Source organism: Phascolarctos cinereus, unplaced genomic scaffold, assembly GCF_003287225.1.
Source record: "Phascolarctos cinereus isolate Bilbo 61053 unplaced genomic scaffold, phaCin_HiC Scaffold_5;HRSCAF=322, whole genome shotgun sequence".
NCBI classification, from domain to species: domain Eukaryota; kingdom Metazoa; phylum Chordata; class Mammalia; order Diprotodontia; family Phascolarctidae; genus Phascolarctos; species Phascolarctos cinereus.
Genome location: NW_027555958.1, coordinates 283,290,738 through 283,315,136, shown reverse-complemented (window position 1 = coordinate 283,315,136; position 24,399 = coordinate 283,290,738). Strand labels below are relative to the sequence as shown.

The 24,399-nt window shown below is 38.8% G+C and overlaps 1 long non-coding RNA gene across 2 annotated transcripts in view; it reads left to right on the top strand.

Moving 5' to 3' along the window:
* LOC144457730 (uncharacterized) overlaps positions 1–24,399 on the top strand; it is a 268,762-nt gene that overhangs the window by 139,910 nt on the left and 104,453 nt on the right. The window contains exon 2 of one of the 2 annotated variants that reach the window (XR_013487180.1): positions 16,181–16,298. The exons of the other annotated variant lie outside the window; for it this stretch is intronic. This is a non-coding gene — a long non-coding RNA (uncharacterized LOC144457730). The remainder of the gene's footprint in view (positions 1–16,180; positions 16,299–24,399) is intronic. 2 annotated transcript variants of the gene reach the window in all.

Genomic DNA, 24,399 nt, shown 5'->3' with positions numbered 1-24,399 from the left:
TCTAAGCAGATCAGGCAACCTCACTAATTCCACCATTATTCTGATCAGGCAGGGAGGGGAGGGGAGCAGTTTACCTAAAGAGAGTTGAAATGGTTAAGACAAAAAATGGAGTAGTAGTAGAATCAAACCTGTGAGTAGCCTGTGAGTATCTCAGCCTGGCTAAGATAGAAAGACCTAGTCTTTTTTTTTTTTTTAAATCTGCTTTTCTCTTCTAAAGCCCTTATTTTCAAATGATTACAGAGATGAACAAACCATCTGTGACCCTATGGTTTTCAATTTCTTGCCCACAAAATCCCTAGCAATGCCTTCTAGATTCCTTCTGGCAGTATAACTTCTCATGTGAATCATCAGAAAGGGATCAAAACCATCAGGTTTAACAGGCGTGGGGAGATTTTCTGCTACATCCTGTATACATGCCCTAGGAAGATAGCAGACCTTTCTATGGTTAATGTCAAGTTGACAAATAGCTGCCTCTGTACAACCTGACAAGGGTACCAGTGACCACTATTTATCACTTCATCCTCCGACCCTTACTGGATACTCTGTTCTCTCCTCTGATAATATCTGCAGATGCATATCATTTTTCCTTGGAAGACAAAAACCAGCTATTTTGTTTCTTTATCAGAGAATCTACCTCCTTCTTTGCAAGGATCTGTTGCTTAGCTTCAAGAATTAATTGATCTTCATTCTTGCCTTTTTCTTGAGTCAATTTCTTCTACTCACCAATGTCCTCACATAGGTGGTCAGGATTCTATATACCACAGCTAGATGGCACAGTGGATAGACCTTCTGTGCCTGGGGTTTAAAAAAAAAAGCCCTGAGTTCAAAATCTGACTCAGAAACTTACTAGCTGTTTGAACGTGAGCAAGTGGCAAGTCACTTAACCTCTATCTGCCTTGGTTCCCTCAGCTGTAAAATGGGATAATAATAGCACCTACCTCCCAGAGTTGCTGGGAGGATCCAATAAGGTAATATTTGTAAAATGCCTGTTATAGTACCTGGTACCTGGTTTCCTTTCTCCTTTAGATTCCTTTTCATCTTTGTGTTTTACAATAAAGCCTATGTTCTATTTTTTTGAATTTATACTTCATTTTTCTTGAAAGCTTGAAAAGTAGGATAGCATTCTTTTAATATTTTTATTCATTCTTTCAGAAGGGACACTAGAATGCAGCTATGTGGTCCAGTGGATAGAATATTGGGCTTGGGAGTCAGGAAGACCTGAGTTCAAATCCATTTTTGTATACTTTTTAGCTGTGTGACCCTGGGCGAGTCATTTAACCTTTGTCTGCCTCAATTTCATCATCTGTAGTGATAATGTAATGCAATGATATATAATATAATATAACATAATGTAATATAATATATTATAATGTAAGGGTAATCTTACAATAAAGATAATAGTGTCACCTGCCTCGCAGGTTTGTTGTGAGGATCAAATGACCTAAAGTTTGTAAAGTAGATGAGTAATGAGTAAAATTTGTGAAGTGCTTTGTAAATGCTATTATGATCATTATTGTTATTATGATTATACATAACTTGGCTGATGGAGAAAGGCAAATACCATGCGTTCTATGAAGGTCACTCCAAAATTCACCCTTTTCTCCATGTTTGTTAGAAGCAGAATATTTAGTCCTTTGCCATTTCTGCTAGTAACTCTTGTGAAAAGCTCTTTTTTCATATATGTATAGGGCCAATCCAGTATACATTGAGATTATGTGTTTATATTGTGTATATATAAAATATGTCTACGTATTTTAAGTAGCTCTTTTTAGAGACAGGAGTCTTAAATTTGTCTCCTATTTTCTCCAATCTCTTATATATTTTAACAGTATGTGTTCAATTTAAAACAGCCAGAGACAGAATTTGGCTTTAAAAAGTCAGAGTGAGGGGGCAGCTAGGTGGCACAGTGAATAGAGCTCCGGCCTTGGAATCGGGAGGTCCTGAATTCAAATGTGGCCTCAGACACTTGACACTAGCTGTGTGACCCTGGGCAAGTCACTTAATCCTTATTGCCTTGCCAAAAAGCAGGGGGAAAAAAAAAGTCAGAGTGAGATGACCTCCTTGGAGTAGGTAGGATATATCCCCAGGGAAGTTAGGGTAAATAGAAGAAAGTATTTCTTTGTACTGGTATTAACTTATGGAGCTTGTTCATCCCAAGAGTCCATCTCATAAGTCCACGTATAGAAAACTCCAAGAAAGTTGTAGGTAAATTTATAGGTGACAGGTTCATGAGGGTGTACAGGAGAGTGGAAAGAGGCCTAGGCAGACATCAAAAGACCAGGGTTGGGCCCCCTGATCTGCTATTTACCCATTTGGTCAGTTCATTTAATCTGGCAGAGTCCAGTTTCCTTATTTGTAAAATGGGGGTAGTAATACTTGCCATTTTCTACCAGCACAGTTGTTGTGGGTACCAAATGCTGTGATAACAGAGATAAAACTGTAAGGTGCCTATGCAAACATAAGGCATATTTGTTCAAGGTCATAGATCAGAAGTTCCAGGGTCTCTGACTACTGCTCCTCCCCTCCATTCCTGAGGAAAGTGTAAACAGGGTAGGTTACCCCATAGTTAGCTGGCATGTTTCCCACTGGCACTTTGGGCCAGACCAATTCTGCCAATAGGCCATCTCTCTCAGACTGTTAATGTCTAACTACTGTCATTCACTTTAGGTAGAAGGGGCTGTCAGAGGCATGGCTGTAATGTTCCTGGACTTTCCCAGGCCACAGGGGCCAAAGGGACCTTGAGGGATGAGAATCTTGTTAGGCATTGGAGAGGCCAAGAGGAACATTTTTATCTTGTCCAAATTTTAAACCTGTGTTTAGAAGGGTGACAGTCAAGCCAGCAGGATATGAAGGGTCTGGGATGAATAGAAGTGGGGGAAGGAAGATTTGTAGGTGTTAGATGCGCCACCTACAACCCTCTGTAAAATTCTAAGGAGTCCCTTTTTTCATAGCACTTAATTTGGCAAATGGAAGCTTTTCTGTGTGCCCAGTAACTGTGCAGACAGACACTCTTCCTTGCACATATAGTGACCTGCTTTTTCACTGACAAGGGTGTGGTCTTGAACGTGCAAATAAGAGGCATTGTTGATGCAGAGGTGACAGAGTAGAAGTCTGGGACCCTGTGCCTGTTCTATGATTATGTATGACTTTGGGAAAGTCAATGGACCCATTTCCTGATCTGCAAAGTGAGAGGGCTGGACTATGTGATCACAAAGCCCACCTCCAGATCTGACACATTCTGTAACAACCTAGTGTCTTTGAGATGAACTCCATTCAGCTGACCCACAGTGACATCTAGGCGTTTCCCCTTTGTTGTATGAAAAGGCTGGGCCTAGAAGGCAGTTAGTTGCTAATTTCCCAAGTAGATTCAAAGCTGGGTTGAACAGGCAACCCCAGATTGCAGAAAACCTCTTGCTGTTTCTTCATACCAAGAGCCCAATGGGAAAAGGCCAGTTTTGGAGATGAGGCTGATGTGCTCAGAGGCCAAGGGACATAGTAAGCAGCTAAGGAACTGGACCATATACCTTCACTGACATGTTGTTAGGTTATATTCCTTAGAGTCAGAAGGAAAAGTCTAGAGCTTTGCATTGTTGTGGTATATGGAAAGAAAGAAAGGAAAGAAAGAAGGAAGTAAAGAAGGGAAAGAAGGAAGAAAAGAATGGAGGAGAAGAGGAAGGAAGGAATCTTAGGAAAGAAAGAAGGAAGGTTTCCTTTGTTACATCTAAGCTAACCAAGCTACCATTTAGTGAACAGAGAGGTCTCCTTTTTTCTAATAGCTAACCAAGAAGGAACCACGTTTTAATGTCCAAAGTCAAAAGACTAGTCTTATCTCTCCTCCCTTCCCCTCTCTCTACCTTTATCTTTCTTCCTGGTAACTCTCCTGCTCTCTGACACCCTAGTGGTAAGGTAGGACTAGATTATCTGAGAGAAATTTCTAATTGGGCTGTCCTTCCTGGGACCTGTCTGGGCACTGGAATTGGAGGCAAGCCCTTGGATTAGAGGAATAAATGAAGGAAACTAATAGATCGCTGACCATTCCATTCTGCAGAGGCCCTGTGGTTATGGGCGCAGGATAAACAGGATGGAAGGCAGGGTGCTTGGGGACGTTGCATATTCTTCATTTGTGCTTGGGCCTCCTTCCTCTTTTTTTTTTCTCCCTCTCTCCTTTGCTCTCCCCAATCCCAAATGGTCTGGGAGGTGGAGGAGGAGGGAGGAACCCCGAGACTCAGGGACAAGTGTCTAGAAGAGGAAGAAGGTGTAGCTGGAAGAAAAGGCTTTGCTGGCAGTCATTTACACTTGAGCTGAGCTCAGCGGGGAGAGTTCTGCAACTGTAAGAGGTTAAAACTTGCCCCTGTGTTTACTTTTGTTGGCGGCCACCCTGCATAATAATCTGTCAACACGTCAGGTGCGGATTTATTTGTGCATTAAAAATTGCCTAGAGCAGGCGGATGTAGACGTTCTGCAGCATGCTGGAAAATGTGCCTCCAGCACAAAAAACAGCCTCTCCAAATAGTTCACCCTTTTAATAAGTGCATTTAATTAAAGTCGTATAACTCTTTTTTTTTATTATATTAAAAAAAAAGCCCCTTAGCCTGCTGAGGCTGAAAGTAAACTTTCCAACACAAAGACGGAGTATACTCTCCGCCCCAAACCCCCCCCCCCACTTTAAAATGGAAAACTCATCAGCGTGTTGCTTGCTCTTCACTGCTTATCATATGTTTATTTGTGAGTTGGCTTTGGGGGAGGGGGTTTGGGAGTAATAGGTTGACTGCTGAGTCTCAGTGATAGGGCTTGGGGGCAGTCGCTACTTGTGGTTTCTGAGCGAGGGTGCCAGGTTGGATGGGCACATCTTGTGGGTGCCTCTGTGCAGACATATGTATGTGTCATATTGGATTTGAGATTTGTGACCAAGGGAGAGTTGAAGCATCAGCTTTCTACGGATGAGGATAAGGATGGAAACGAGGGTGGATCTATCTTTAGGACGTTGTATTCTGAAATAAGAATCGTAGCAATTTAGCACAAGGCCATTGAGGAGGACTTAACATAGGGAAGCATAAAACATGACCTTCCTAACCTCAAGGAGTCTGGTTGAAGATTTAAGACAAAAGATAACCCATCTATAGTAGATAAGAAGATGAGGCAGAGTAAAGTGTTGAAGTGGAGAGAGTGTAGGATTTGGGGACTTGGGAGTCAGGAACAGCCCCTATTTCAAATCCTTAGCTGTGTGACCCTGGGCAAGCTACTCTTGTCAGCTTTACTTTCCTCATCTTTAAAATGGGGATAATAATAGCACCCATTTCACCAGGTTGTTGTGAGAATTAAATGAGATAAAGTCTAAAGTGCTTATTATTATAAATAATACGATCGCTTACATTCTTTAAATTCTTGGATATGAGGCTCATGACATAGAAGCAATAAATGCAACTCTTCAAACTTTTCTTTTTCTTTAGTAATTCTGAAAGTCTGAATGGGTCAAGATTTTTGTTTTGGCTCCAATGTGGTGACAGGAGGATTTTGGTAGAGGAACTTTACATTTGCCAGTGGATTAGGAAATCTGTCAGTGAGAAAGTGATGGTCTCAGCTCTGAACATGCTGTGTGTGTGATGAGCCACAGTTGGTTATGTCCTTGTTAAGGAGGCAGGGCTGAAGATTGTGTGTGTGTGTGTGTGTGTGTGTGTGAGCATGCGAGCACGCTGCTCGAGCCCATCTGTGTAGAAAGGGAGGTGCCTATGGGGAGGGGGCTGAAGGCTGGTGGGTGGGAATGGGGAACCCCACAGACACTAGCCATGCTGATTTGGAGCCTGCTAATTAGGGGACCCACAGGAGCAATGTGTATACACCAGAGTTGTCAAGAGAGATGCTGTGGAAAAGCCTCATAAGGGCCCTGTGTGGCCCAGGGACAGCCTCAAGGGTTCAGATGTGGAACCTATGGGATCCAAGACCAGATATTCCTGGCAACTTTAAGGTGAGTAAGGATGGTTAAAAAAATGCCCCCGACTTGTCCCATGTTGGTTTCTTGGCTGTGGAGACATTCCATGCCGCCCGTTGTGGGATGGATGGTATCTGTGCCTCTTAGACAGAAAGCATTATGGCCCCAAGAATTCTAGGTATGGAATTTTGGGGGTTTAAGGAGATTCAGCTCACTTCTCATTAGCATACTGGTCTTCATTGTTCCTCTGGGAATGCCCATTAGCTTTTTATGGCAGGGAGAAGTAGAAGTGGAGGGAGGGGGAGTAGAATTAGTTGCCCAGGGCCACCCAGCAAGAGCTAGGGAGACCAGGCAGTCTTTTAGGTTGTCATCTTGCAGGCCTTTTGATTAGCTGAAGAAATAGGACTTTTGCTAATTGTTTTTTCTGTTCATAGGGTGCAACTTCTTCAATTTCCATTAACTTGCAACCTTTTTGAAATTGAGATAGCCCCCTCATTGTTCTGTTTTTTCCCCCCAACTTTCTGCCCCACCTCCCACTGGAGAAAAAGAGGGAGAAGGAGTTGTATGGCATATTTTTTTTTAATTAAAGTAAGGTGTTTAGAGAATTTCATGATACCTTTCAGGTCATTGTATTCTGAGTTAAGAATCATTGTTCCATAGGTATTTGAGTGACTCCTATGCACAAGGTAATATAGGAAGACAATGTAGGGAAGCATAAAACATGGCCTGCCTACCCTCAAGGAGTCTAGTTGAAAATATGAAACAAAAGATAAAGTGTGAAGAAATATCCTATATGTATTCTTGTTAATGCCACTATTAATTATTATTGTGGTATTTCTAATGCAATGGCTCCATTTTGAGGGCCAGCTTCTTACTCATCTGACAGTGTTCCTTATGACATTGAAAAAAGAGGATAATTGTAAACCAGTCAGTAAGTACCATGATTTGAGTGCCAATTATCTAGAGAAACTCTACACTAAGTAATGTGGAAGTAGAATGTAAGCTCCTTGAGGGTGGGGATTAGCTTTGGTTGTTTGTATCTGAATTTCTAACACCAGGCAAGATTACCTTGTATATAGTAGGCACTTAATAAATACTTGGTGGATTGGATTAGTAAGAGGTACAAAATAGATAGAAGGTGTAGACTTAGTTCTAGACCTGGAGATAGTGTGGTATAATGGGAAGACAACTGTATCAGCAGTCAGGAGACCTGGAATCAACTCTCACTCTGCCATTAACTTTGTGTTTTTAGGCAGATTATTGACCCTCTTTGCGCCTCATATCAGATATTGGAACTGAGCTGGGAAGTGAAAGGAGGGATAGGATTCTGATAATGAGTATGAAGTGGGGAAGGTATCTAAGGCCTAGGGAAAGGTATGAGCAAAGATGCTGAGGTGGGAATCTATAGCCTGTAGTAAGGGGACAATGAGTAGTTCAGTCTTGCCAGAGCTGAAATTTCTTGTAGGAAGAAGCATAGGAGATAAATTTGAAAGGGGGAGTTAAGAGCCATGAATGACAGGCAAGAAAAACTTGGGTTGTATCTTAGGCAGTGGGGGGAAGCCATTAAAGGATCATGTGCAGTGGAAATGACATGGTCAAAGGAGCATTTTAGGAAGATCAGTGTGGCAGTAGTATGCAGGAAGCAGTTAGATGGCTTAGTGGATAGAGCAGTAGGACTGGAGTTAGGAAGACCTGAGTTAAAATCTGGTGAGACCCTTACTAACTGTGTGACTCTGGGATAGTCACTTGACCTCTGTTTGCCTTAATCCACTAGAGAAAGAACTGGCAAACCACTCCAGTATCTTTGCCAAGAAAACCCCTAATTGGGTCACAGAGAGTCGAACACGACTGAAATGACTGCACTGTTGTTAAGGAAGGAATGCAGGTGGGTTGGATAAGAGTCAGGGAGCTCAATTATGAAAGCAGAGAGGATGATTATGTTGGAGCATTTTGGAGATAGAAAAGACTTTCAAGATTATCTGGTAAAACCTGCCCATTCTTCAGATGAGCAAACTGAAGTTTAGAAGAGATAAATGTCTTACCCAAAGACCTACCACTAGTAAAAGGCAGAGTCAGGGATGGAACCCAGATTTCCTGACTCCCAGTTCTTCTCGCCACACTAAGCTGCCATTTGTCATGGTATTTTTGACAGAACATAGTCATCTTGAGGGAGAAGTAGTTGAATATGGGGCAAATATTGTGAATTTAAGGTGATGGGGGACATCTTGGTAGAGGAGTGTGTGTGGTCAGATTATTGAGCCTGTCAGTCGGAGGGTGGACTATTAGAAACTTGAAGAAAAACCCTTTACTGACTTGCACTAGGTAAAGCTGTCCATTTATTGGAAATGCTGATCTGGAACTCAGGTATACACATTCAGATGTGGGTGTTGTCTGTATTGACATGATAGTGAAAGTTGTAGGAGTGGATAGAATCTCCAAAAAGAGAGGGTAGAGAGAGAAGAGAAATGTTATAGAGTAAATTCCTGCACGAGGTAAGGGATTCAGCATGGATTTATGAGTGCCAGATTTGGAGTCCTTGGAGATGAGTTTGAATCTCAGTTCTGCTATTAACTAAGTGTGTTTTCTTCAGAGTTACTAATAAGTTCGTAATTGCCAAGTCTAATGGCCTTTTCTCAATCCTTATCTTTGTTGCTCACTCTGCGGCCTTTGATGCTGTCAGTCACCCTTTCTTGGTATTCTCTTTTCTTTAGGTTTTCATGATACTGCTCTCTTGGTTCTCCTGTCTATCTGATCTCTCCTCAGTCTCCTTTGCTGTCTCTTTATCCAAGTCATGCCCCATTAACAGTGGGTGCTTCTGCCTTCCTCAGGACTCTGTCCTGGACCTTCTTCTTTTCTCTCTCCATATTTTTTTCACCTAGTGATCTCACCAGGACTATGGATTCAAATATAACCTCCAATGTAGATGATTCTCAGATACATTTATCTAGCCCTGACATCTCTCCTGAGCTTTAGTCTTGTATCTCTAACTGCCTATTGGACATCTCAAACTTCATGTCTTACAGACATCTTTTTTTTTTTTTGCTTTTAGGCAATTGGGGCTAAGTGACTTGCCCAGGGTCACACAGCTAGTAAGTGTCAAGTGTTTGGTCTGAGGTCAGATTTGAACTCAGGTCCTCCTGACTTCAGGGCTGGTGCTCTATCCACTGTGCCACCTAGCCTCCCCGTCTTACAGACATCTTAAGCTCAACATGTCCGAAACTGAACTCATAATCTTTCCCCCAAACCCTCTCCAATTCCTGACTTCCATACTTCTGTAGAGGGTACTACCAACTTTTCAGTCACCCAGACTTAGAATGTAGGTTTCATCCCTGACTCCTCACTCTCTCTCACATCCTGCGTGCAATCATTTTCCAACTCCTGTCATTTCTTCCTTTCATTTCTGGAACTATTGCAATAGCCTGCAGGTTGGTTTCCCTGTCTCAAGTTCCTCTTCACTTGAGCCCAACTTTTACTCTGCTGTCAAGTTGACTATGTCATCCTCATTCAACAAACTTCAGTGGCTATTACTTCCAGGATCAAAAATAAAATCCTGTTTGTCTTATAATGTCATATATAACCTCACCCCTACAATTCCTCTCCCCTCTGCAAATACAATGTAGTACCCTGCAATTCAGTATCACTAAGTCTCCCTATTGTTTTGGCACATAACTCCATCTCCCTATTCTGAGCATTTTCACTAACTGTCCCCTATACCTGGAATTCTCTCTCTCCTTATTGTTTCCTCCTGGCTTCTCTGGCTTCCTTCAAATCTCACCTAAAGTTCTACCTCCTGCAAGAAGGCTTTCCTAATCTCCTTTAATGTTAGTACTTTCCTTCTATCGATTATTTCTACTTTATCCTGTATATGTCTTGTTGGTATATAGTTGTTTTCATGTTGTCTTCCCTATTAGACTTTAGTTCCTTAAAAGCAGATTGTCTTTTGCTTTTTGTTATATGCCCAGCACTTAGTACAGTGCCTGGCACATAGTAGGTGCTTAATGAATGCTCTTTCTGTGACTTTACAGAAGTAACAACTTTTCTAGGCTTTCGTTTCCTCATCTGTATAGAAACTTCCTCATCTAAATCTAAATAAGAGATCGCATCATCTTTGCATTTAAAAAAAACAACAAACAACAGCCTGGTTTATCCCTTCCATAATTCTTGGGATATGTTCTTGAACCCTACAGAATTAAGAGAAACAAATTGGGCTGCATGAGATAGCTTCGAGTGCAAGGATTAGAATTTTAAGAGGCTATCCATCAGTAGCTTATTGGGGTCAGTCTATAACTTAGCCTAACTCTTGCCAAACCATATTCCTTGCTCTTTCCGGTTTTGTGCCATGAAATTGGCAACCCAAGCAAAAGCAAAATGATGCTGGGATGTGTGATAGGAAGGTAGAGAGTAACTTAACTCAGTTTGGGCCACAATCTGTATATTCCTGGCTTGCATTGTCAACGATGGGAATGAGGGTGGAGGGGTGAATGTAGTGTATTTGGATGGCTGAGTGGCAGTGATCAAGTGCTTTCCTAGCACGATTCTGCTTTCTTGGGAAAGGGATCTAATTATACCAAGGTGGGGTAGGGCAAAGTTGACGTGTGTGTGTGTGTGTGTGTGTGTGTGTGTGTGTGTATGTGTGTAGTGTGGCAGCACTGCATTTATATGGAGGCTGTATATGCATTGTTGAGTTAGTGGAAGGAAAAGAGAAAGAAGAAATTCCTTAGAATCCTTGTAAATCACTTGCACGCATGTTTTACGACATGGGAATTGTGGAAGCATTCTCTTGGGAAAGCAGACCTCAAAACTGCTGAACTCAGAGCTGTGGAACTCCAGACATCTGTTTGGTGGTAGTTGTGGGCAGTTTGAATAGGGGTAAGCTGACCTCTTCTACTTCTTGGACCCTTTCTCTTCAATCCGTCTCTCTCTTGTGACCTTTAAAATGGGCTATATTCCTGAGAGGGACTAGAGCTGTGCACGTCTGAATAGTCTTTTGATGCTCATGTCTTCTGTCAGGTAAATAGTAAACTATTTTATTGAGAGGAGAGGGATAGAGAGAATAAGATGAGCGTGAGGGTTTGTGGGATTCCCTAAGGCGGTTATGGGATCAAAAGTGTGAGTACCCTGGCTCTAAATTTTTAGAATAAACCAAGGATGGCAAACATCCTTAAATCTTGTAAAGCCTAGCCGTGCTTCCCAATGGCACTTCCAGAAAGAAAGAAAGTACTCAGTGGCAAAGCCCTGCCTTGTAGCTAACTGTCTCCTTTGATACGTGGAGATGAAGCCAGTAAAGGATTTTTATAAACAAGGCATAGGACTGTTTTATTAGGGACATTGTCCTTTTTTTCATCCCTCAGCCAAGGATTTCAGTCTTTATGGCTGCCACCTCTTCTGGCCCTTGTTGCATGTGCCAAACCTGCCCAGCCCCCCACCAACATTTCCTTGTCATGGCTTACATTTTGTGATTGAGCCAGAGGGGAGTGGGGGTGGGAAAGAGTAGATTTCAAAGCAGTTCCTGAGATATTATACATCTCTATTTGATCCGAATTCCATGGATGTGTTGAAAGAGTGTTGACATAAAGTACCTCTTTCTCTTGATGGCAGACCACATCAGGGCGAATTCTGCCTAGCAAGTAATTCTTCTTTAGGTATATTTTTGCTTCACATCTTTTCCTGCTCAGGAGATAGAATTCCACTTTAAAGATAGCTAGCTGTTGCACCTGTGCCAGGGCACTTTAGGTGGTGAGTTTGCATTCTTCCACTGAAATATCTCAAAGGAAAGAGCTATGAGCACAACTTGGTTTTTCAAGGGGTTTCCAGGGGACAGAAGGAAATCAGTTTTTAGCTATAAAATTCTGGCTTTATTTGTGAAAGCGAGGGTGACTCAAGTGTTCATTTGGGACCACTAGGATTGATCCTTGACTCTTCATATTATAACTCCTGCAAAATCCCACATCTCCAACATTTATCATTTTCCTGTTTTGTCATGTTGGCCAATCTGATAGGTGTGATGTGGTACCTCAGAGTTGTTTTGATTTGCATTTCTCTAATCAATAACGATTTAGAGCATTTTTTCATATGACTATAAATGGCTTTAATTTCTTCATTTGAGAACTGCCTGTTCATATCCTTTGACCATTTATCAATTGGGGAATGGCTTGTTTCTTATAAATTTGTCTTAATTCTCTATATTTTAGAAATGAGGCCTTTATCAGAGAGACTGGTTGTAAAAATTCTTTCCCAATTTTCTACCTTCCTTCTAATCTTAGTTGCATTGGCTTTGTTTGTGCAAAAACTTTTCAATTTAATGTAATCAAGATTATCCATTTTGCTTTTCATAATGTTCTCTATCTCCTGTTCGGTCATGAATTCTTCTGTTCTCCATAGATCTGATAGGTAAACTATTCCTTGTTCTCCCAGTTTACTTATGGTATCAGCCTTTATATCTAAGTCATGAACCCATTTTGACTTTATTTTGGTATATGGTGTGAGATTTGGGTCTATGCCTAGTTTCTGCCATACTCTTTTCCAGTTTTCCCAGCAGTTTTTTTCAAAGAGTGGGTTCTTATCCAGAAGCTGGGGTCTTTGGGTTTATCAAATAATAGATTACTATAGTCATTGACTACTGGTCTTGCATATTTAACTTATTCCACTGATCTACCTCCCTATTTCTTAGCCAGTACCAAGCAGTTTTGATGATTGCTGCTTTATAATACAATTTAAGATCTGGAATTGCTAGGCCACCTTCCCCTGCATTTCTTTTCATTAGTTCCTTTGATATTCTGGACCTTTTGTTTTTCCAAATGAATCTTGTTATTATTTTTTCTAACTCTATAAAATAATTTTTTGGTAGTTTGATTGGTATGGCACTGAATAATAAATTAGCTTAGGTAGGATTGTCATTTTTATTATATTAGCTCGGCCTACCCATGAGCAACTGATGTTTTTCCAATTATTTAGATCTGATTTTATTTGTGTGAAAAGTGTTTTGTAATTGTGTTCATAGAGTTCCTGGGTTTGTTTGGGAGGTAGACTCCTAAATATTTTTATAATGTCTACAGTTAAGTTTTAATGGGATTTCTCTTTCTATCTCTTGCTGTTGGGCTTTGTTGGTAATATATAGAAATGCTGATGATTTATGTGGGTTTATTTTATAGCCTGCAACTTTGCTAAAGTTGTTTATTATTTCAAGTAGTTTTTTACTTGATTCTCTAGGATTCTCTAAGTATATCATCATGTCATCTGCAAAGAGTGATAGCTTTGTTTCTTCTTTGTCTATTCTAATGCCTTCATTTCTTTTTCTTTTCTTATTGCTAAAGCTAACGTTTCCAGTACAATATTGAATATAACTCCTGCAAAATCAAAGAAAACTTCCAACTCATCTTGATTCCCTTTCTCATCCTCCACTAAGCAGCTCCTTGGCATAATAGCATATTTGAAACTCCCAGGAAGAAGTCTAGGTGAAGAACCCAGTTTGAGGTCCATTTACTATTAGGAATCAGCTTTTAGGAGCCATCTCTAGGCTGTAGGTCAGGGGTGGGGAACCTGTAGCCTCGAGGTCACATGTAGCCTTCTAGGTCCTTGGGTGCAGCCTTTTGACTGAGTCCAAGAACAAATCCTTTTATTAACTTCTGTGAAGTTTAGATTCAGTCAAAGGGCCACACTTGAGGACCTAGAGGGCCACATGTGGCCTTGAGGCCACAGCTTCCCCACCTATACTCTAGGCATTTTTTCTGGCTGTCCCGCATGCCTGGATTGGTCTTCCTTCTCTTCTCCAACTACTGACATGGCTGGGTTCCTTTAAGTCCCAACTAAAATCCCACCTTCTACAGGAATCATTCCCCTACTCCTTTTAAATCCTGTGCCTTCCCTTTGTTAATTTTTTCCTTGCCTATTCTGTTATATAGCTTACTTTGTATATATTTATTTACATATTGTCTCCTCCATTTCATTGTAAGTTCCTTGAGGGCAGGGATTGTCTTTCGCTTCTTTTTGTATCCCCTGGCCATGGTACCTGGCAAGTGCTAGAAGTTTAATGTTTATTGATTAATAAAGGGGTCATTTGAATTTAACTGACTGCAAGGTGGTGCAGTTGAGAGAGTGTTGGACTTGGAATCCAGAAGACCTGAGTTAAAATCCTGTCTCAAATACTTATTAGATGCATAATTTGAAGCAAATCACTTAACTTGTTTGAGCCTCTTTACCTCAACTGTAAAATGGGGGTGATAATAGATAGTACTTAGCTCACAGGGTTTTCATGAGGATCAAATGAAGTAGCATAAATTGCTTTTCAAACCTTAATGGAGTATATGAATGCTAACTTTTGATATTGAGAGAAATAATTGTTAATAACCAATTAATATTAGGGGGATCCAGGTTTTTTTCCCTTTCTATTTCCTCATTCAGAAACCAACCATGTAGGTTATTCAGCCAATCTCTGAAGGACATTGCTGATCAATGAGATTGTCCAAATCTTTCGGTTACATGCTTTTTGATCTTGGGTGAGACCTCACCCAACTAGAAAACCTTACAGATGAAATCCAGTCTAGGCAAGACCTTGTCCTTAGGAAATATGCCCCTGTCCTTGGGACCTTCCATTATAATTTAGGTAATGAAGGGGAAAACCAGCTAGAGTAGTCTGGGTAGAGATATATTCTTTTATCCAGATTTCTGGAGGTGGCTGAGTCTCATGATTGGGTCACTTTCTCAGCTGGAGGAACCGAAGACTTTTGGCCCACTTCATCATTAATATGTCTACACCCTTAGGTACACCCCTCTTCCAAAGGCTTTTTAAGCATTGAATGTTCTCTGGGGGCAGCTTTGGTTTATGAGAGAAAGCCACTGGCCACATTTTATTAATTATTTGCTAGCCATAATTAATAACGTGATTGTTAATTACCCAGATATTATGTGTCTTGGGTTTTTCCATTCATCACAATATTAATATATTAGTAGAGAAACACTGCTTTAGAAAGGCTGGAGGCAAGAGATTCTGCCATAATATTAAGGCTATTTCTGTCAATGCTGTGATTGAAGTATGGTAGATAGGGCAGAAGCAGATCCAGTCCTCAGACTGAAATGACAAGAGGTAGGCAGCCAGTCTAAAAGCCTTTTACCTTTCCCTACTAATTTGGAGAGGTGGGGGGGAAGAAAGAATTTTTGTCAAATATTCCATGTTGGAAGTAAGAGTTGGGAAGTTGAGCATTGGTATTGGAAGGAGTTTTCACCTGTTGCTTTGTGAAGAGTGATGGGTATCCAGCTACAATCCTCAGTGAGTCTCAGCTTTTGTGTTTTATAGGGAGAATCTCTGGAGTTAGAGAACTTACTGATCAAAATGCACTGTGCTAGGTGGTAGACATAGTAAACACACGAAAATGAAATGGTGTCTGTCCTGGAGGATCTTTCATTTTGTAAGAATACCATGAACAGAAATGAATGCAAAATAATTTGGATGTGTGTGTGTGTGTGTGTGTGTGTGTGTGTGTGTGGTGTGTGTGTGTGAATCTCAGTTTCTGCATGGAAGCCAGGATCTATAACAGCAAACCTGCCTTCCTCCCACCCCCTCTTAAGAAGCAGCTCCAAACAATCCTTACTTACATCACAGGTGAGAAAGAAGAGAGGCGAAGGGGCCAGTTTCTCTCCTTTGTATATCCACTGAGTCATTAACTCTTCTGGCTCCACAGCCAATAAGAAATCATGCCATCATGTCTAAGTGCAAACTCTTTAGCCTAAACAGGCCCCAACATTCCCACGTGGTTGGCTGGAACTGAGAACAGCAGTTGGGAGTGTGATCTATGGGATGGCCCCTCCAAGTTAATTATGCCACCATTTGTGAAATTAGTGTGTTGGATTAGATTTTCTCTAAGGTCCCTGATAAATCTTCCATCAGGAGTAGAGCCATTTCCTATGAGAGGAATCCCTATTCATTCTGAAAACCTATTCTGATTGATTTTCTGCTTCTGAAGATTTCCCTGAGAAAGATGGTGAGAGCATGGAGTGGAGAGGTAACTTCTGAGAACTAAGACTTTAGAGGCTCTTTTGAAGCTAGAGAAGGAGCCTAACAGAATAGAAAAAGCACTGCACTTGGTATCAGGTGACCTGGATTCAAATCCTAGCACTAGCACTTTATAAAACATATGAGAAAATCACTTAACATTTCTGAATCTCGGTTTTTCTATCTGTAGAATAGAGATATTAATACTTGTACTGCTTGCTCCACTAGACTGATCTTTGTAATTATGTCATTGTTGTTAGCAGATGTGCCCAGGAATGGAAATAAAGGACTTGGGCTGAGCATCTTAGTGTGAAGAGGAGCAAGAATGAGCAATCTTGGCTGTGTGTGTGATGAAAATGGTTCTCTGCGTTGTATACACAGGTTTGAGAATTTACTAGTTTGATTTTTGTGTTATGTATCTCTTAGGCAATATTGAATGTTGGTTGTATTTGTTGCTATTGAAGTTTTTTTTAAAATAGGAATGTTTTTTAATTTAGTTTGCTTAAGGAAGCATTTAATAAGCACCTGTTCCATGCCAGGCATGGTGCTAGGCACTGAGGATACAGTGGTTAAAAAATGGAGCTGCCTATGTCCTCGAGAACTTTATATTCTACTGGTAGTATATATGTACTTATATGACTAAATATAAAATAAACAAAAAATAGAGAGTAATTTGGGAAATGATGGGGGAAACAACACTTGGGGAGGGGAGTGTCAGGAAATGCCTCTTCCTGGAGTTCCTGCTTGAGCTAATCCTTAAAGGGGAGTTGTGGGTTCCCAAGAAATGGAGGGGAGAGGGTCTAGTATACCAGGCATGAAGTACAACTTATGCAAAAGCATAACATCCAGAGATGGAAAGCTAAATCCAGGAAATATACAAGTTTCTCATTTGGCTGGAATGTAGAGTGTGAGAGAAGAAGTACATGTATAATCAGCCCAGAAAGATAGACTGGAGGGCTTTAAATGTTAGACAGAGAAGCTAGTATTTTATCCTGGAGGAAATAGGGAGCCAGTACAGCTTCTTGAACTTTTGAGGAGGAAAAAGCATTTATATCTAAATAATGAAACTTCCTTATAGGTTTTCAATATTCAAATTTGATTTTTTTTTTTTGGCTAGTTTTAGTTTGGAGCAGGATTCAGCTTAAGTTGGCTTCATTTTGGTTCTTTAGAGTGCTGGGCTTAGAGTCAGGAAGACCTGAGTTCAAATGTGACCTCAGGTCCATCCATCCTGTAAACTAGCTGCCGTATTAAAAAAAAATTTAAAAAATAAAAAAAAAATTTAAAAAATCAAAGCATTTAAAAAAGAAAATGTAAGGTAGTTAGTGTCAAGAACTGCTGACCTGGAAAATCAGTCAATCACCATACTCTCTGTAAACCATTACTAAAAAAACAACTTGCATATCACATTTTGAGAAATCATAAAATAAATTTTCCTAGATCTATTACAACTAGAGGGCAAGATAAAAATAGAAAGACTTTACCAGTCACCTCCTGAAACCTAAGCTGAAAACATCTTGGAATTTCATAGCCCAAATCCAGAGCTTTTAAGTCAAAGAAAAACTAATGCAAGCAGCCAGAAAGAAAGAATTCAACTACCAAGAAACCACAGTCAAGATCAGCGTAGACTTGGGGGCAACTCATACAACAGAAAGGAAAAATTGGAATTCAGTGTATTAAAAGACAAAAGATAAAGACTTACAACCACATATTACATATTTACCCTGCATAACATGGATAATCCTACAGAATAAAAATTGGATGATTAATAGAAAAGAGAAATTTCTAATGTTCCTGATAAAAGCTGAGTACAAACTTTGAAATGTGAACATTGTTGTCAAGAGAAACATGGAAAGATAAATATGTTTGAACAATTGGAAAGAACTAAATGGTGATAGAAAGCTTATATTCTAACAGGAGGAGAAGACAAGCATCACTTAAAAATCTTACTATCTTTAAAGGTCATAGAGGGTGTTAAAAAAGAGAAACAGGTTGGATGTGATTTTCTTAGTTTAAAAAAAAGAAAGAAAAGAGGGGGAAAGGAATGTGCTAGAGGACAGATGAGGAAAAGGGACAAAATTTTGCTATTTCTCATAATTGAGATGCAAGGCAGGACTGAGGAGGGATGGCATCCCATGAACTTTACTCTATTTGAAATAGACTAATAAGAGTTGGGCATACATACACACAAAGAATCTGGAATAGAAATACATTAAACTCACAGGGAAACAGGGAAAGAAACTTGGGAGAAGGGGGTTTAAGAGTTGTGTAGTGAAAACTCAGAAGCAAAATAAATATCAACTTTAGCAGATAGCTTGCAAGGTGGGATTGCAAAGGGAAGAACCAGACACTGAGGTCTGAAGTTGGTGAAGAGGGACAGAGAAATAAGAAAAGACCACTTCAATTATAGCTTATTAGTACTGACCAAGTTGCTTTTTTCCTCCTTTTTTATCCTTTTTTTAAAGAAGGAGGGAGTAGGAGGAAAAGTATAAGAGGATATGACTGAGGGAAATACACAATTGACAATCATAACTATGGATATAAATGACATAAACTTACTCATAAAATGAAAGAGGGTAGCAGAAAGGGTTTGCAAGGAAAATCCAGCAATATATTGCATGTAAGACGTAAAATTGAAACAAAACACTTTCAGTTATGATGAGCTACTTGATGTAGAATTTATTATACTTCAGGCAAATTAAAATACTCGGAGAGGGCAATCATGACTTAAGACAACAATAAAAGTAGACATGATTAAAAGAGTTAATTGTAGAAAATATATTTTGCTTAATGGCACTATAGTTAATGAAAGAACATCGATACTTTATGTATATGTGGATGTATGTCTGTATGTGTAGTGGGAAATTAGAGACTAGTATACAATATTGATCTAATGAGGCTTGGGAGGACTAGCCTTTCCTGTTCCTAGGGGAGGAAGAGGAGTAGGAGAAACTTTGAGATAGGTGATAATGTAAGAAAGTGCAAGAGAGGGTGTGGATGCACCATGAAGAGTGGTGCTTTGGCTACTTCCATGGCTGCAAGTTCAAAGGAAGAGAATTCAAGATGTTATGACAAAGACTGTTGTTATCTGTGTGGAAGGCATGTGGAACAGAGAGAGAGTGGTTGTATCCTTTTCTATTTCTGAAAAAATAAATAAATAAAACTGGTGACACTGTACTTTCTCATCCCTTTTTCTACTCTAACTTTTTCACTGTCTTAGGAGAATACTGATTTTTCTTCCTCAACCCTCATTTCTTTTAAGAGTTTATTTGACATGTCTAATATAGTGTTCCTTGTTTTGGATATATGTCCCTAGGGAATTAAATTCTGCGGAGAGGGTGGCTATGGTCAGTCAGTCAAGATAGGGTTGGGGAGGGGAGAGAGCGAGAAAGAGAGAGAAAGACACACACACACACACATACACACACAGAATGAGAATGTTTTTAGGATTTTCCCTAAGTATGGACTCAAGAGAACAAATTCTATGTATGTATGTATGTATGTATGTATGTATGTATGTATGTATCTATCTATCTATCTATCTATCTATCTTCTATCTATCTATCTATCTTTCTATCTATCCAATTTCCCAAATACAGAGAATAATGTGAATCTGGACTCTCTTATACATAGATGAATCTAGCATCTTGGTGGAAGTTGCATTTGGTATTCAAGGTAATGCTTATTTTCCCTTTTCCCGTTGTCTCATCTTACTCTTTTGGTGAGGTCAAGGGTTTTGACTAAAGAAAAAAATCATGGCCCTAAAGAAGGAGGCAAGCATAAAGGGTGCTAACCATTCAAGGATGGGAGATAGTCAGGAGGGAATAAGTAGTCTCAGCCAAAGACTCACGCCATGCTAGAGTCACACCCAACCACTGCTAGAGATACTCTGAGTGGCATAACATCTAAGTACTTAAAAGAAAAATGAACTGAGTCATAGGGAGAAATAGTCAGTTAGGGACCTCAGTGTATTCCTCTCAGACCTAGACAAATCTAAGAAAAAAGATAAACCTGAAAGAAGTTAGAGCTGGAATAGAATTGTAGAAGGATTCAAATATAAATGGAGATGAAAATATTATCCTTATATAGAGAACTAAGTCAAATTTTTAAGAATACAAGTTGTTCCCCAGTTGATAAATGGTCAAAAGATATGAAGAGGCAGTTCTCAGGCGAAGAAATTAAAGCCATCTTTAATTAAAGTTAAAATTAAAGCCATATGAAAAAATGCTCTAAATCACTATTGATTAAAGAAATGCAAATCAAAACAACTTTGAGGTAGCACATCACACCTATCAGATTGGCTAACATGACAAAACAAATAAATGATAAATGTTGGAGAAGATGTGGGAAAATTGGAACACTAATGCATTGTTGGTGGAGTTATGAAATGAACCATTTTGGAGAGCAATTTGGAACTATGCCCAAAGAGCTATAAAAATGTGCATACACTTTGACCCAGCAATAGCACTTCTAGAACTGTATCCCAAAGAGATCATAAAAATGGGAAAAGGACCCACATGTACAAAAATATTTATAGCAGCTCTTTTTGTGGTGGCAAAGAATTGGAAATTGAGGGGATGCCCATCATTTGGAGATTGGCTGAACAAGTTGTGGCATATGAATGTAATGGAATAGTATTGTGCTATAAGAAATGATGAGCAGGCAGACTCCAGAAAAACCTTTAAAGACTTGCATGGACTGATGCTGAGTGAAGTGAGCAGAACCAGGAGAATGTTGTACACAATAAGAGCCACATTGTGCAATGATTGACTTTGATAGACTGAGCCCTTCTCAGCAATACAAGGATCTAACACATCTCCAAAAATCTCATGGTGGAAGATGCTATCCACATCCAAAGAAAGAAGTATGGAGTTTGAATGCAGATCGAAGCATACTATTTGCCATTTTTTTCTTCTGTTTTGTTTTGTTTCCTCTTTTTTGTGGTTCCTCCTATTGGTTCTAACTCTTCCTTACAATATGACTAATGTGAAAATATGTTTAATAGAAATGTATATGTAAAGCCTATATAGGATTGTGCGCTGCCTTGGGGAGGGAGGAAGAGAAACATTTTAAACTCAGAAGCTTATGGAAGATTGTTGATAAAATAAATTAATAAAAAATTAAAATAAGAGAAATTGTGGGCTGGGTGTGGATTTGTAGTAGTAATGGACATAGTATGTGTCTAATAAATTTTTAATGTGAAAGAAAAAAACCAAAAAAACCCATGCTATCCTAGAGAATTGGTGGCTTAAAAACAAATCATAGAAATGATCAACAATTTGATCAAAGAAAATAACAATAATGAGACTATGTACCAAAATCTTAGGGATACAGCCCAGTGCATTGTTCTGGGAATAATTTATAGTGATAAACATTCATCAACAAAATAAAAAGAATTCATTAATGTTTGGGCATGCAACTAAAAAATCTCCAAATAACAAATAAAATAACTTCAAGTAGGCACAAAAATAATAATTCTGAAAAATCAAAGAAGAAATTAGTAAAATTGAATAAAAAACAACTAAAAATAAAAAAAACGAGTAGCTAATTCTTTAAAAAAATAGAGCAGATGAACCATTAGCTAATCTGATTTCGAAAGAGTGGGAAACTACGTTATTAAAATATAAAAAATGAAAAATGGGAATTCACAACAAATAAAGAAAAAATAAAGGATATTAGAAACTTTTTTTTGCTCAATTTCAATATGAATATTTACAAAAATATAAAATTCTCAGATTAACAGAGCAACAAATAGAGAATTTAAATAATCCAGTTTTGGGGGGTAGAAGAGAGATTAACAAGCCATAAATCAACTTCCAAAGGAAAAAAAAACCTGAAGACAAGATAAATATAAATTGAATTGTATCAAACATTCAAACACCAATTAGTTTCTACATTACGTATTCTTTTTAAATGGGAATAAAGGAGATCCTACCAAATTTTTTCTATGATACAAATTTGGTCTTTAAAAATTTGGTATTTGTTTTACACGACCTACTTTTATTACTGTATTTCTTTCCTTATTCCTCTCACAGAGCCATCCCATATATGAAAGGATTATACAAAGAGGAAGAAAAAAAAGTAGAGCAAAATAGGCCAACATATGGAAAAATGTCTGGTATTATATACAACATTCCATGCTCATGGTCCCTTATTTTTACTAACAAATGGGGGAAGGATGTTTGTTCATATCTCTTGAGGCCAAGTTTGATCATGATAATTTCAAAGAAATCAATTTTGATTATTTTGTTGTTTCTCTTTTCCTCACCCCATTTATATTGTTGCAGTCATCTTCCATGTTGTTTTTCTGGTTCTATTTACTTCACTGCATCAGGTCATATAAATCTTTCTATCCTTCTCTGTATTGATCATACTTATAATTTCTTTTTTAAAACAGATTTTTGAATATATTTTGTTATTTACATCATTCAGACTTTCCTGTCTCTTTCCCCTCCTCATCCTCCTATTATAAGTCATCTCTTATAACAAAAATTTGAAAAGGAATAAGAGGAAGAAATGAGTAGAACAAATCAATATATTGACAAAAATTTGACATTATATGTAGTGTTATGTACCTGTGAACCCCCACCATTGCAAAGGAGTAGGGGTAGATGGCTTTTTTAGGTCTAAGTTTGCTCTTTGCAATTTTGCAACTAACATTCATTGTCATTGTTTCCACTTGGCTTTGTTGTAATCATTGTGTATTTTGTCTTCTTGGCTCTGTTTACTTCATTTTGCAGCAGTTTGTGTAAATCTTTCCATACTTCTCTATATTTATCATATTCATTATGTACCATTGTTTATTTAGCTATCCACCAGTTGATAGCCATGTACTTTATTTCTACTTCTTTGCTACCACAAAATAGTGATGCTACAAATATTTTAGTTCTTTTTGTCATGGACTGCCTCAGTGATATACGTCTAGCAGTAGAATCTCTGGGTCACAGGGTATGGACATTTTAGTCACTTTTTTAGCGCAGTTCCAAATTGTTTTTCAGAATGGTTGGACCACTTCACAACTCCACTAACAATCCAATAGTGCACCTATCTTTCCATAACCCCTCCAACATTTACTATTCGCATCTTTAGTCATCTTTGTAATTTTCTGGGTGTGCAATTTTCTAGGTTACTAAAGTAACAATCTTAGTGTTGTTTTGATTTGTATTTCACTTTTTATTGGTGATTTGGAGCTTTCTTTAATGATTTGTTAATAGCTTGCAGTTTCTTTTGAGAATTGTTTATTCATATCCTTTTATACTCATCTATTAGAGAATGATATTTGTTCTTGTATATTTCTATTTAGTTGTCTATATCTTGGATATCAGACCCTTATTGGAGATATTTGATAAAAGATTTTTTTCCCAGTTAACTGTTTCCCTTATACTGGTTACATTGTTTTTGTGTAAAATCTTTTCAATTGCATGCAATTTAAATTATTTGTTTTATCCTTTATAAGAATCACTATCTCATCTTTGGTTAATTCTTTATATTCTAGCTGTAAAATGTACGTATAATCTGTTTTACTTCTACATTTTTCATGGTATGATCAGGTTATGTTTTTAAATTTTGAATTTATAATAGAAAAACCTTAAACAAACTCTAAAGTTGTCTATAAATTTCTCCCTTCCCCTTCCCCAACCCCAGACAGATAAAGATATCCAGGTCTTTCCATCCTTTTGGATTCTATTTACTCAAGACTCCACCCCAGCTGTTGCTCCAGGTGTTGTTGGACACTTGATAATTAGTGGAGCTAATTTATTTAATCACGTTTGCACTGTTCTCTTCACCCCATTGTTGTTCTTACCCAGCTCCTTTAGGTGTTCCTGGCTCTGCTCCTGTGTGATTTTGCCCAGGGCAGGGGTGGGGGTGGGGGCTGAGGGAGTGAGGGAGTGAGGGAGTGAGGGAATACTCCTTAATGCCAGAGGTGTTCTTCCATGTTAGAACAATAGCTCTGCCTCAAAGGCTTGGCTGCGTCGACAACCTATATTTTGGCATTGGTCACTGAAATGTTTTTAGTTTTCTCCAGCTTGTTGATAAGTGAGATTTTTGGATGAGAGATGTCCTCCAAAGATGGGCAGTTAGAATACCCCCTCTTCAACATCTTTTACTTTCTTTCTGCATCTGCCCTGATTTTTTGACATGAAAATGTAGGCCAGGGACCACACTGAATTGGGAAATATAGTACCTTTTCCACAGTTAGATTTGGTTATAGGCTTTAAAAGGTAGAAGCTGGGAATATAGTCAACAATTCAATTCACTAAATTTTTTTTAAGTACAACTATGTATGACACACTGTGTAAGCACTGGGAATACAAAAAGAGGCGGAAGAAAGTCCTTGCCCTCAAAAAGATTACAATCTAATGTGGGAGACCATGTGCAAACAAATGTATACAAAGAAAGCTATGTACAGGGTAAATAGGAAATAATTAAAAGAGGGAAAGCACTGGAATTAAGAGGTGTTAGGGAAGACTTCCTGTAGAAGGTG